Source organism: Ornithorhynchus anatinus, chromosome 19 (genome assembly GCF_004115215.2).
Source record: "Ornithorhynchus anatinus isolate Pmale09 chromosome 19, mOrnAna1.pri.v4, whole genome shotgun sequence".
In the NCBI taxonomy this organism is placed as follows: Eukaryota; Metazoa; Chordata; class Mammalia; order Monotremata; family Ornithorhynchidae; genus Ornithorhynchus; species Ornithorhynchus anatinus.
This window is the reverse complement of record NC_041746.1, coordinates 20,301,062-20,313,904: the sequence shown is the minus strand read 5'-3', so window position 1 is coordinate 20,313,904 and position 12,843 is coordinate 20,301,062. Positions and strand designations below refer to the sequence as shown.

At 49.3% G+C, this 12,843-nt stretch overlaps 1 long non-coding RNA gene across 1 annotated transcript; it reads left to right on the top strand.

The window, feature by feature from the left end:
- LOC114805624 lies at positions 1-5,211 on the top strand. The gene is made up of 2 exons (XR_003753600.2): positions 1-220; positions 4,813-5,211. It is a non-coding gene; the product is annotated as an uncharacterized LOC114805624 (long non-coding RNA).
- The last annotated feature ends 7,632 nt before the right edge of the window (positions 5,212-12,843 follow it).

Genomic DNA, 12,843 nt, shown 5'->3' with positions numbered 1-12,843 from the left:
TTGAGAACTCAAGACATCCCGGTTGAGAAACAGGAAGTCTTTTCCCATTCTGAGACAAATACAGGACGGTCCTGATGAGTCTGCGGGGTTGAGGGTCTGAACAAGAAACAGGGATCTGAGGCTGGCCCTGTTGAGTGACCGACCCAAGAAACCCCGGTCGAGAAACAGGAAGATGGGAAAGTCCCAGTCAAAGTCAAGTGGAGGAAGCCCCCTTCCAAAGGTACCAGAAGATAGCCCATTGAGGGCTAGATTAGATAATTGGGATGAACTTCCAAAGTATGAGAGAAAAGATAAGAAAAAGATGATTTAATATTGCTGCCTGATTTGGGCTGGCACCCAGCTTGGAGGAAACGTCTTCTGGCCAAAGTACGGATCCTCCGAGGAGTGGGTTTGCCAAAAACTGAATATCTATGTAAATATGAAGGCACCTCGGAATGAGGAGGAGTGTGCTTATGCTGCATTCTGGTTGCCGTCTGCGGGACAATTTGTGGCGAAGGGGATGGATAAGAAAAAGGAGAAGGAGGAGAAATCTGCACCCCCTTGGGAACCTCTCCTTTCTCTGCCTCCTCTTTGCGCCCCCCAGCCGGCAGCAACATTAGCCCCCCTTGCGTCACCCCCTACTCCAGCTCCATCTGGTGCGGGGGGGTGGGTAGGGAGGATCTGATTGATTTAGGGGAACCAGCCCAGCCACCACACCCTCCTCTTCACCGACAGCTAAAACAGTTACTGAAAGACCAAACGAATTAGCCTCCGAGTTATCAAAGAGGCTGGAAGAGCAGGGGAGAAAACTAGGAACTTAGCATGTAGGTTTGAGCGGGCAGAGGCCCGCAAGATTGCATTGGAAAGTGAAATAGCACAGAGATGAGACGAATTAGCACAGGAACGGGATGCGAGTACGTCTACTACCCTGCTAGCCTCCGAGTTATCAAAGAGGTTGGTAGAGTAAGGGAGAAAACGAGGGAACTTAGCATGTAGGTTTGTACGGTTAGGAGGCCGCAGGATGACCCACCCGTGGGTGCGCACGATTAATGCGCCCCCGGGGTGGGATGCAAAGGCCTGGAAGCCTTGGGAGGCGGACAGTGAGGACATGGAGGAAGAAGACAAAGTGAGAGTAACTGGGGAGGGTGGCCGACCCTGCCCTGGTCTGTGCCGCTGAGGGCATGCCCCATCGTGACCTGGAGGTTTGAGGGACAGCGCGTTGCTGAAGATGGGGTAAGGGATCAGTATGGCACGGAGGAGAATGTAACTGCTTGGGATTACGCCCCGACAGAGCTGATAGAGCTTGCCTTTCCATTCCAAAAGAAGGGGCGAGAGACTCTAGCCACCTGACTAGTGAGTGTGCCACCAAGATTGTGGGGCGGATCTAGGCGAGGTGGAGCGGACTGGAGGAGAGCCGGGATGGTCCCGTCCGTGGGAGAGGCTGAAGGCTCCAGGCCCTACCCCAAAGCGGGAGCGGGCCGGGGGGGCCGTGAGGATCAGCCCCAGACAGATGTGGAGCGATCTCCTTTGTGCGGGAACCCCGCGAGAAAGGATTCATCAACAACCTAATGTAGTCATAGTGAGCTGGTCAAGACGGCTAGGCCCGCCAGAGCAGTGTCGACCCTTAGATTAAGATTGATCAACAACCTAATGTAGTCATAATGAGCTGGGCACAACAGCTAGGCCCGCCACAGCAGTGTCGATCCTTAGATTCGGCCCTGCCCTGGCTCCTCCCCGCCTTCTGTGATGGTAGAAGAGGGGGAGGTGGCGGAGGAGGGCTGATTCTCGCCCAGCCCCTTCCCTAGGGGTGGACCTATGGTCTTTCCCCAAGTGCAGCCCCTGGTGGGAGACCTGAGGCTCCCATGCAGAGACGGTGATTTACTGGCCCCGCACCACTAAGCAGCAGGTCCTAGCCTTGGTGGACACCGGGGGCAGAATGCACCTTAATCCATGGTAATGTGTTTTGTTTTCATTCATTCAATAGTATTTATTCATTCAATAGTATTTATTGAGTGCTTACTATGTGCAGAGCACTGTACTAAGCGCTTGGAATGAACAAGTCAGCAACAGATAGAGACGGTCCCTGACGTTTGACGGGCTTACAGTCTAATTGGGGGAGACAGAACCGGAACAGCTGTACCCTTAGGCCTGGGATTTCAGGACCAGTTTGCCTTCACGTGGGAAGGGTGACAATTGACTTTCCAAGTTCTCTCCCAAGGATATGTCCATAGCCCCACCATTTGCCGTAAATTGGTGGCCAGAGATTTGGAAAGGTTCCCATGCAATAGTGACGCACCCTGGGTGCGTTATATTGTTGACATCATGCTAACTGCGGACAGCACTTCTGTGTTTACTTGGAGAAGCAGCGTGGCTCAGTGGAAAGAGCACGGGCTTTGGAGTCAGAGGTCATGTGTTCGAATCCCAGCTCGGCCACTTGTCAGCTGTGTGACTGTGAGCAAGTCACTTAACTTCTCTGTGCCTGAGTTACTTCATCTGTAAAATGGGGATTAAGACTTGTGAGCCCCACGTGGGACAACCTGATTTCCCTGTGTCTACCCCAGCACTTAGAACAGTGCTCTGCACATAGTAAGCGCTTAACAAATACCAACATTATTATGTATCGAGTGTCCTCGTGGCATATCTGCGAACTCGAGGATGGGAGGTAAAATCTGGACCAAATCCAGGGGCCCGGAACATCAGTCAAGTTTCTGGGGGTTGTGTGGTCAGGTAAGACGCGGGTGATGCCACGGGTTGTCATTGATAAAGTACAACAATATCCTATCCCTACAACTGTCAAAGAGGTATAAACATTCTTAGGCTTAGTGGGATTCTGACCGAGCTTTGTCCCTCATCTAGAGCAAACCTCCCGCCCCCTGTATCGACTGGCAAAGAGGGGAGCCCAATGGGACTGGGGGACTACACGACAGCAAGCATTTGAGAAGGTTGAAGTGCTGGTAGCGCAAATACAGGTCTTAGGCACCTGTATGCCCGGAGTCCCATTCTCTCTGGATGTCCATGTCGATGATGCTGGCACCCTATTGTATACCGGCCCAGAGGGCCATATCCCCTTAGGATTCTGGTCACAGGTATGGAAGGGGGCCGAGGGATGGTATACTGCCATTGAGAAGCAGTTGAATGCCATATACCTGGCCTTACAACATGTAAAGCCCTTGATTGGGGCTACCGAAGTTACCGTGTGCACAACCGTCCCCATAGCTGGGTGGGTGCATGCCTTATTTGGACGTCCTTCATCAGCTGTAACTCCGGCACAGACGCTGTTAAAATGGCACGCATATTTACAATAAAGAGGACAATTATCACGCAGTCCCCTCTCCTCGGAATTACAACACCTACTGGGGCCCATGCAGTTTGTAGACCCGGAGGTGCCACCTACTCCAGGGGATATAGAGCCTCCAACTCGGGTCCATGAGGGTATAGGGGCTATTCCTGAGATGGCATGGTATACTGATGGGTCATGTAGAGGTAGCCCCCCCGCGTTGGTCAGCTGTAGCCATACAACCCTGCACTGATATCATGTGGTTGGAAGAGGGGGATGGTAAGAGTAGTCGGTGGGTCGAGTTGTGTGCCGCCAGGCTGGTTCTTACCCATGAGCCATTACCCTTATCTCTTTGTACGGATGGCTGAGCAGTGTATCGAGATCTTACTATGTGGATGGAACAGTGGAAGCGTGAGGCCTGGTCGATCAGGAGTAAGCCCTTGTGGGGAGCAGATATGTGGGGTGACATTTGGGCCCAGATAGTCACTGCCACAGTTGATCTCACGGTGTATCATGTCCTGGCACACTGTAATACCACACCCCCTGGTAGTCAGGAGGTGGTTGCTATTGCCCAGACGCACACTATAGTGCCCTCTAGCCTGACAGAAATGGCAGACTGGGCCCACCATCGTAGTAGTGGACATAGAGGAGCCAAAGCGGGATGGCGGATTGCACAGGCCTCAGGCTTACCGCTCACTCTTGGCATGCTGGAAGAAATGGTTGCGCAATGTCCAGTGTGCTCTAGCCTGAGACCTAGAGTTGTCCCCAGGGGCATGGGCCATATCTACTGTGGTGATACACCTACTCAGGCCTGGCAAGTTGACTACATAGGGCCCCTCCCAATTCGGGCGGAAATATGCCTTTACTTGTGTGGACACAGCCACTGGACTTCTACAGGCATTCCCTTGTGGGAAAGCTAATCAAAATGCTACCATTCAGAGCCTCTGCTGGGTCACCCCTCACTTAAGGGGTGGACCAAAATGTTGCCCGAAGCACTGCAGGCCATCAGTATGGCCCCTAAGGAGGATAAGTCAGCATATGCCTTGTTGCATCAGTCAGCTCCCTCCCCAGACATGGCAATCAAAGCAATTCCTGAGAGACAGGGAAGACTGCCCTACTCGGGCTCCATCTAACATGCTTAGCACTCCTTGTGGCTTGGCTTGTGCTGGCTACAAGGAACGTTTTCCTTCACTGGGCGAGCACCATGGCCTCTGCGATGAACCAGTCTGATTGCTGGGTGTGTGCCCACCTGCCAGTGTCCAGTGTATCAGGTATCCCTTGGTGCGTATCCCCTCTGCATGGGACTGACTGGACTGTTATGCAAGCCTGGGATAGAGTGATGGCTGCCAGCCTGTGGCCAGTGGGGAGCCTAGGACCCGGACACAATCGCACCACAGCAGGACCAAACCCCGCAGGGATGTAGGATTATCTCCATATGAACTCTTATATGGCCACCCCTACCAGCTAAACTATCCCAACTGCCCCAGTGGGATACCAAGGACAGGTTCTTGAGGAAATATGTGCAGTCTCTGTCAGACTATTTGTTTTCCCTACAGAGGAAGGGTATTATTGCTCAGACCCCTCCGCTGGGATTTCCTGTACATAAGTTCCAGCCCGGTGATCGGATTCTTTTTCAAGCGTGGAAGGAGGAGAAGTTGACGCAGATCTGGGAAAGCCCATTCCAGGTACTGCTCACCACAGACACAGCAGTATGGACTAAAGAGAGAGGCTGGACTCATCACACCAGAGTAAAGGGACCTGTCCAGCAACCGTTGGAGTGGACTGTGGTCTCCTCCGATCCTGACCAGTTGAGAACCACCATCTGGAGGACTCAGAGAGAGACTAACACCTCCTCGTGAACTCCATGACTCCTGAAGATTACTCTCAGTGGGGACAGTGGGTCTTGGGAGCTTGCATTGCCCTACCTCTTATATTGTCATTTGTGGTTGGGAGAATCTTTATGGTCTGTTTGTATCTTAGGGATTGTATTTCTACTAGACAAAACTAGGCAGTAAGCCTGAAAAAGGGAATCAAACAGCGGAGACGGGGTGCAGACATCATGGGCTCAGGATGTATAGTTCTCGTGCTAACCCTCATCTCCCTTACCCATCTATCCACCCTATATTATTAAGAAGAGGGACCCCAACGCCCTGGGGGAAGGAGGAGAATACGTTCACTCAACTAGTGGAAATAATTTCCAGCACATTTAATTTGACTAATTGTTGGATTTGTGGGGTCCACAACGGTTGGAAAATTGGCCTTGGGTGCTTGTCTCCCTAAGCCCGGAATGGATCCTCAGTAATAGATCAGAGGTAAATAATAGTACTGGGTTTTGGACTACCCACAAGGAACACCAATGGCCTTTGGTGGAGTCAGTCAGGGGCCAGTATTGCCTGAGCCAGTCAGGGAAAGGGAACCAAGTGGGGGAGAGCAACTGTAGCTGGACATATGCCGGCACAAAAGGAGGACAGGTGAACTGTACTCCTTTCCGTAACTGGTGGAATAGTACTCACATCAGGTGTCACAATGGGATCTGGGTCCCATGCGATGGCACTAAATCCTCCACCCGAGTGAGATGTATAATTAAGATGCTTGTGGGCGATCCAATGGGAATGATGAACTGTCAGTAAGTGCGTGGGCCCCAGAACATCATACCAGCATGGTGTTATAAGATGAACAAGACTGGGATAGTCAACAACCAGTCATACGTGTCCTGGGAATGGCATAATTCAACCTGGTCAGGATACTTTCCCTCCTTCTGGAGCACAAGCGACAGAAGTTCCAAGTCCTTTATTGATAAGTGCGAGTGGAAAGAATCCCAATTACTGTGGAAGTGCTGGTATGACCAGGGAAAATTGGGGGTACCTCTGCGGGGGGACCCTTAGGGGACCGGGATGATTACTAGTACCTTTTGGCTCTGAACCAAACTCTCTTATTTGGAAAAAAAAAAAAGGCAGCCCGCGCTGAAGGGCCATTTTTGGATTTGCGGCCTAGCAGCATACACACACCTGCCTGCAAACTGGCTAGGCAGTTGTTATATTGGTCTGATCAGACCGAAATTCTTTTTCCTGCCAGACCGGGGGAAGCCATTTAGGAATACACCTGTATGACGATTTAGAAAAAGGGAGGGAAAAACATTCACTTGACACATCGCTAACAGACACCAGGGATGAAAATGGATGGGGGGACAAGTGGCCTCCAGAAAGGATAATAAAGACCTACGGTTCAGCCACATGGGCTCAAGACGGGAGTTGGGGGTACCAAACTCCAATCTATATGCTTAATCAGCTAATTAGACTCCAGGCGGTCTTGGAAATTGTTACTAATCAAACAGCAACTGCCCTCACTCTGTTAGCCGAACAAGCCAATGAAAACACAAGGGTGGACCCCTCTCGATACCGTAGACCCGTCTGGTGGCCACTTCCAAGAGGATATAATCGAGGAAGCATATCAGCAGTGGTATGAGGAAACTTCAAAACCCTGCTAAGAGAATAGGGGGGATTGTGAGAGATGACATACAGTGAAGTTTCCCTCAGGTTTCTGCGAGGAATCAGGAAGGGGTTAAGCCCCTGCAGATCCATAGAAACTGCCAAGGCCAGCTAAGCCAAGGCCCGCTAAGCCAAGGCCGAATATGGCCGGGAGAGAACCAACCAATCAGTTAAGGAACTAACAGTGAAGGAAGACTCCTGAACCAGCTAAAATCGGTCCCAGACCTCTTCTTCTTCTTCTTTGTTTCACATATCTCTAGACTCCAAATATGGATATAAGTGTGTCTATTGAGTGCTCATTGGATGTTAGCCGCCCCCAGTATCCAGCCAATGTAAAAAGGGGTTAGTCGGTGGGAGGGGGATATACGTTAGGGCTATAAAACTCTGCTTCGCAAAAACAATAGGCGCACTCCCTGGCTGACGCTGTTTAAGTGAAGGGGGTGGTGCCCTTTCTCATGAGAAAGAATAAAGACTCTTTCTGCTCCTGACTTGGACCCTGATTTCAATCGAGAGGGAGTCAATATCCCACACAGTTTTGGGGGCTCGTCCGGGATTTCTCTCTCCCCACCTAATGATCCCAAAGAATTCCTAGAGAAAGTGGAAATGCAGAGCAATTTTTCCAGAGTCCAGGAAAAATTCCCTTTCCAGTGGAAAACATTCCGTGAGTCTTTATGAGAGTGGGGGTGGGGTGGTGTACTGAAACATGGGGGAGCAAGGGGAAGACGTTGTTTACTTTACTCTTGATGATTCCCAGGAAACGACAGAAGGAATATACAGAGATCAGGTCAGATCTCAGGGTAAGATTGAGACTGAGAAGTGTGCCTGGGACACCTCTGTCCACTCTGTTTCCTCCTATCCTTTGGTCTCTACACCTTTAATGCTGGGGCCTGGAATGTTTTTTGGTTTCTTTTTATATTTTTGGGCTGTGCTCTCCCAAGCATTTAGTACAGTACTCTGCACAATAAGCTCTCCATAAACACAACTGATTGATTGATCATGAGTTCCATTTGGGACTTCTAGAATTAATCTGGATGGTGAAAAGGGGAACATGGTCACTAGTATTGATCAAAGCATTTAGTTTCCTACACCACTAGTCTATATTTTATAATTACAACCTGGGGTTTGGAGTCAGGTCAGCAAAACCCTCTCCTTCAATGTTTCACTGAACTCTTTGGGTACAATATCAGGTATTAGTTCCCATGGCAGCCTACTGTTCTTGTCTGTAACCCCTAAAATTCCAAGCTGGAATCAAACTGGTGCAAAGCAGGCCCCTCAATGAACTTCAGAGACCAAGGATGAAGCCCTCCTTGTTCAATGAACAGGAGTTTTCCCAGTGTCTGGAAAGGGCTCATTTTTCAACAAAATGTTGAGGATATGTTACCTCACTCCTCAAAAAACTCCACCTCCCAACCCCCTTCACATTAAACAAAACCTCCTCACTATTGGCTATAAAGCATTCCACCACATTGTTGCCTCCTACACTTGTTACTCTCTTACTACAACCCAACCTGCACATTTTGCTCCTCTAATACTAACCTTACTGTTCCTTGATCTCATCTGACTCACCACTGACCGCTCACCCGCATCCTGCCTCTGGCCTGAAACTTCCTCCCTCCACAAATCCAACTGACAATTACTCTCCCCGCCTTCAAAGCCTTGTTGAAGGCGCATCTCCTACAAGTGTGGTTTAGTGGAAAGAGCATGGGCTTGGGAGTCAGAGGTAATGGGTTCTAATCCCAGCTCTGCCACTTATCAGCTTTATGACTTTGGGCAAATCACTTCACTTCTCTGTACCTTAGTTATCTCATCTGTAAAATGGGGATTAAGACTGTGAGCCCGACGTGGGACAACCTGATTACCTTGTATCTACCCCAGCGATTAAAACAGTGTTCGGCACATAGTAAGTGCTTAGTAAATAAGCACTGTTATTATTGTTATTACTAAACCCCTGCTTTCCTCTTCTCCTACTCCCTTCTGCGTCACCCTGACTTGCTCCCCCTTTGTTCTTACCCTCTCCCAGCCCAACAGCCCTTATGTACATATCTGTAATTTATTTATTTGGATTGATGTCTGTCTCCCCCACTCTAGACTGTAAGATCATTGTGGGCACGGAATATGTCTGTCTTTTGATGTATTGTACTCTCCCGAGCACTTAGTGCAGTGCTCTGCACACAGTAAACACTCAATAAATACAATTGAATGAATGAATGAATGAATGAATGAATGAAAAGGGGCTTGAACTGGGCACTGAAGAAGTTCGATTTGTTGCTATCAGCTTTACAAGTCTTTATCTTTGAAAAATTACAATTCCCAGGTCTAATACTGATGAAGCATCATGTGGCTCCTGCCCAGCCCCACCCCCCACATCTAGCAGCCACCAAAGTAATCCTTCCCAGTAGAATCTGGTAGGTCAATCCTTGATATTGTAAGCAAATTTCTTACAACCTCTCCCAATTTTAGCACAACTCCCATTGGAAACATGATTTTCTCTCCCTTTCCTGACCACGTTGTTCTCTTCTAATGAGGGTAGGATCTGGTGAAGTGGACCCATTTTTCATCGGAGTTCAAGCTGTACTTGCAGAACTTTCTCATTTGCTCTTCTCCAATCAGGGCCTTTCCAAATTGTTGCTAGGAGTAGCTGAAAGTCTGGTAAACAGAGGTCAGGCTTCTTAGGTAGGACTCTTACCTGATCTTTATTCGGTTGTTTATTGTATCACCCACTTCTGCCATGAAAACTAGGGCAAGTTGTGGTGCAGTATTCTAACTGATGCCTCCTACGAATCTATGCCTCTGCACACACACAGCCCCACCCTGGCCCCCACACCATTAGCATTCAGGTGAGCATCTCATTCTTTATTCCACTGAGTCATTTTCTGTTTCCCATGGTTTTCATCAGTGTGTCTGCTTCCTTGTTTTTCTGTAATCTATCCCCTCCTAGTTGTCAGTCTCCAGCAACCCATACCACCACCAAAACTACCACCTTGGGTTCCCATGGAACTCTTTCAACCCTTCCCTCTATCCCAGCCCAATTCCACATTCCCACTCCTGCTGGGAAGACACAATTTTGGGGTGGGATGTTCTCCCATGGCATCACCTGCTCATTCTGCAATGCCCAGGGCCTCTGTGAGGGCTGGTCCTAGTGCCTGGTCCCATCATGATGGGTAGGGCAGTAGCAGCAGCAGGTCCCAATTCCCATCTCTGCCTCCACCAAACCACCAGTAACATCATTAAGACCCTCACCAATCTCTAGAGAACCCCCAAATGCTCAGTCAAGTGGATGTGCCCTTGGGAGTGGAATGTATAACTTGTTGGGCAGAGATCTCTACTTTAAAGACAGTATAGTCCCAGGCCTCCCCTGACAAAGATAAACACACAATGAGGTTATGGTCACTCATCCTTTGAAAAGCACATACTGAGGTTTCTGTGTGCAGAACAAAGTTTTAGATATTTGGAAGAGTGCAATGACAGTAGAGGGTGCAGTGTTTGCCCTGGAAGAATTCATGGTCTAAGATGGACAAAGGAAGACATAAACCATAGATACATAGGAGAATTGGAATAAGGGGGCTGAACTTCTTCCCCACAGCTGAGAGCAGGGACACAGAGGCCTCTGGAACAGGACGCCAGTCTCTGTCCTCTTTCCCTGACCCTCATTCATTCATTCATTCAATCGTATTTATTCAGGGCTTACTATGTGCAGATCATTGTACTAAGCGCTTGCAATGTACAATTCAGCAACAGATAGAGACAATCCCTGCCCAATAATTGGCTCATAGTCTAAATGGGGGAGACAGCAAAGCAAAACAGAACAAAACAAAACAAGTAGTCTGGTGTAGATATCATCAAGATAAATAGAATCATAGATATATACACATCATTAACAAAATAAATAGGGTAATAAATAAAATATACAACTATGCACATTGCTGTGGGGAGGAGAAGAGAAAAGAGCAGAAGACAGGAGAAGGAGGAAAGGAGAAGGAGGAATGGGGAGGGGAAGAGCAGCAGATGGAAAGGGGGGCTCAGTCTGGGAAGGCCTCCTGGAGGAGATGAGCTCTCAGTAGGGCTTTGAAGAGGGGAAGAGAGTTAGTTTGGTGGATGTGAGGAGGGAGGGCATTCCAGGACAGCGGTAGGACATGGGCCAGGGGTCAACAGTGGGACGGGGCGAACAGGGGACCATGAGGAGGTGAGCAGCAGAGGAGCAGAGTGTACAGAGTGGGCAGTAGAAGGAGAGAAGGGAGGTGAGGTAGGAGGGGACTAGGTGATAGAGATCTTTGAAGCCAAGAGTGAGGAGTTCTTGTTTCACGGGAAGGTTGAGAGGCAACCACTGGAGGTTTTTGAGGAGGAGAGTGAAATGCCCAGAGCGTTTCTGTAGGAAGATGATCCGGGCAGTGGAATGAAGAATACAATGGAGCAGGAAGAGACAGGAGGAAGGGAGATCAGAGAGGAGGCTAACACAATAATTCAGTCAGGATATTATGAGAGCTTGTACCAGCAAGGTAGCAGTTTGGATGGAGAGGAAAGGGCAGATCTGGACAATATTATGAAGGTGAGACCGGCAGGTGTTGGTGACAGATTGGATGTGTCGGGTGAATGAGAGAGTAGAGTTAATGATGACACCAAGGTTACGGATCTGTAAGATGAGAAGGATGGTAGTGCCATCCACAGTGACAGGAAAGTCAGGGAGAGGACAGGGTTTGGGAGGCAAGATAAGGAATTCTGTCTTGGACATGTTGAGTTTTAGGTGGTGGACAGACATACAGGTGGAGATGTCCTGAAGGCAGGAGGAGATACGAGCCTCTAGGGATGGGGAGAGAACAGGGGAGGAGATGTAGATTTGGGTGTCATCTGCGTAGAGATGATATTTGATGCTGTAGGAGCGAATGAGTTTACCAAGGGAGTGAATATAGATGGAAAACAGAAGAGGGCCAAGAACTGACTCTTGAGGAACCCCCACAGTTAGTGAATGGGAGGGGGAGGAGGAGCCCGCGAAGAAGACTGAGAATGAATGGCCAGAAAGATAAGAGGAGAACCAGAAGAGGACTGAGTCTGTAAAGCCAAGGTTGGTTAATGTGTTGAGGAGAAGGGGATGGTCTACAGTGTCAGAGGCAGCTTGAGAGGTCAAGGAGGATTAGGATAAAGTAAGAGCCATTGGATTTAGCAAGAAGGAGGTCACTGGTGACTTTGAGAGGGCAGTTTCGGTGGAGTGGAGGGGACAGAAGCCAGATTGGAGGGGATCCAGGAGAGAGTTGGTGTTAAGGAATTCAAGGCAGCAAGTGTAGACGACTATTCTAGGAATTTGGAAAGGAAGAGTAGGAGGGAGATAGGATGATAACTGGAAGGGGAAGTGGGGTCAAGAGAGGGGTTTTTCGTAGGATAGGGGAGACATGGGCATGGACATGGGATGGAGAAGTCATAGGAGAGTGAGTGGTTAAAGATAGAAGTTAAAGAGGGAAGGAGGGCAATAGTCCCTATAAGGTGAGTGGGAATGGGGTCCAAAGCACAGGTGGAGAGGGTGGTACTTGCGTGGAGGAGAACTCCTCTTAGAATACTGCTGGGAAGGATGGGAAAGTAGGGGAGTGGATTGAGAGCGGGGAGGATGGAGAAGGGGGAGGGGTGACTTTGGGGAGCTCAGGCGTGACAGTGTTAATTTTCGTAATGAAATAGGTGGCCAGATCGTTGGGGGTGGGGAATGGAGGAGGGGGAGGAACAGGGGGCCTTAGGAGAGAGTTAAAAGTTTAGAACAATTGGCGGGGTGGTTCTTGTCTGTCCGTCTCCCCCGATTAGACTGTAAGCCCGTCAAACGGCAGGGACTGTCTCTATCTGTTGCCGACTTGTTCATCCCAAGCGCTTAGTACAGTGCTCTGCACATAGTAAGCACTCAATAAATACTATTGAATGAATGCATGAATGGGCATGGGTGTCAGTGAGGGAAGAAAAATAGTTTTGCCTGGCAGAGGAGAGGGCAAAGTTAAGGCAGGAAAGGATAAATTTAAAATGGCTCTCTCTCTTTCTCATTTTTAGGGCCCCATTCATTTGGGCCCAGTGGATGGGGAAGGAGGAAGTGAGGCTGCTGGAGGCAGAGCTGAAGTTTGGGACAGG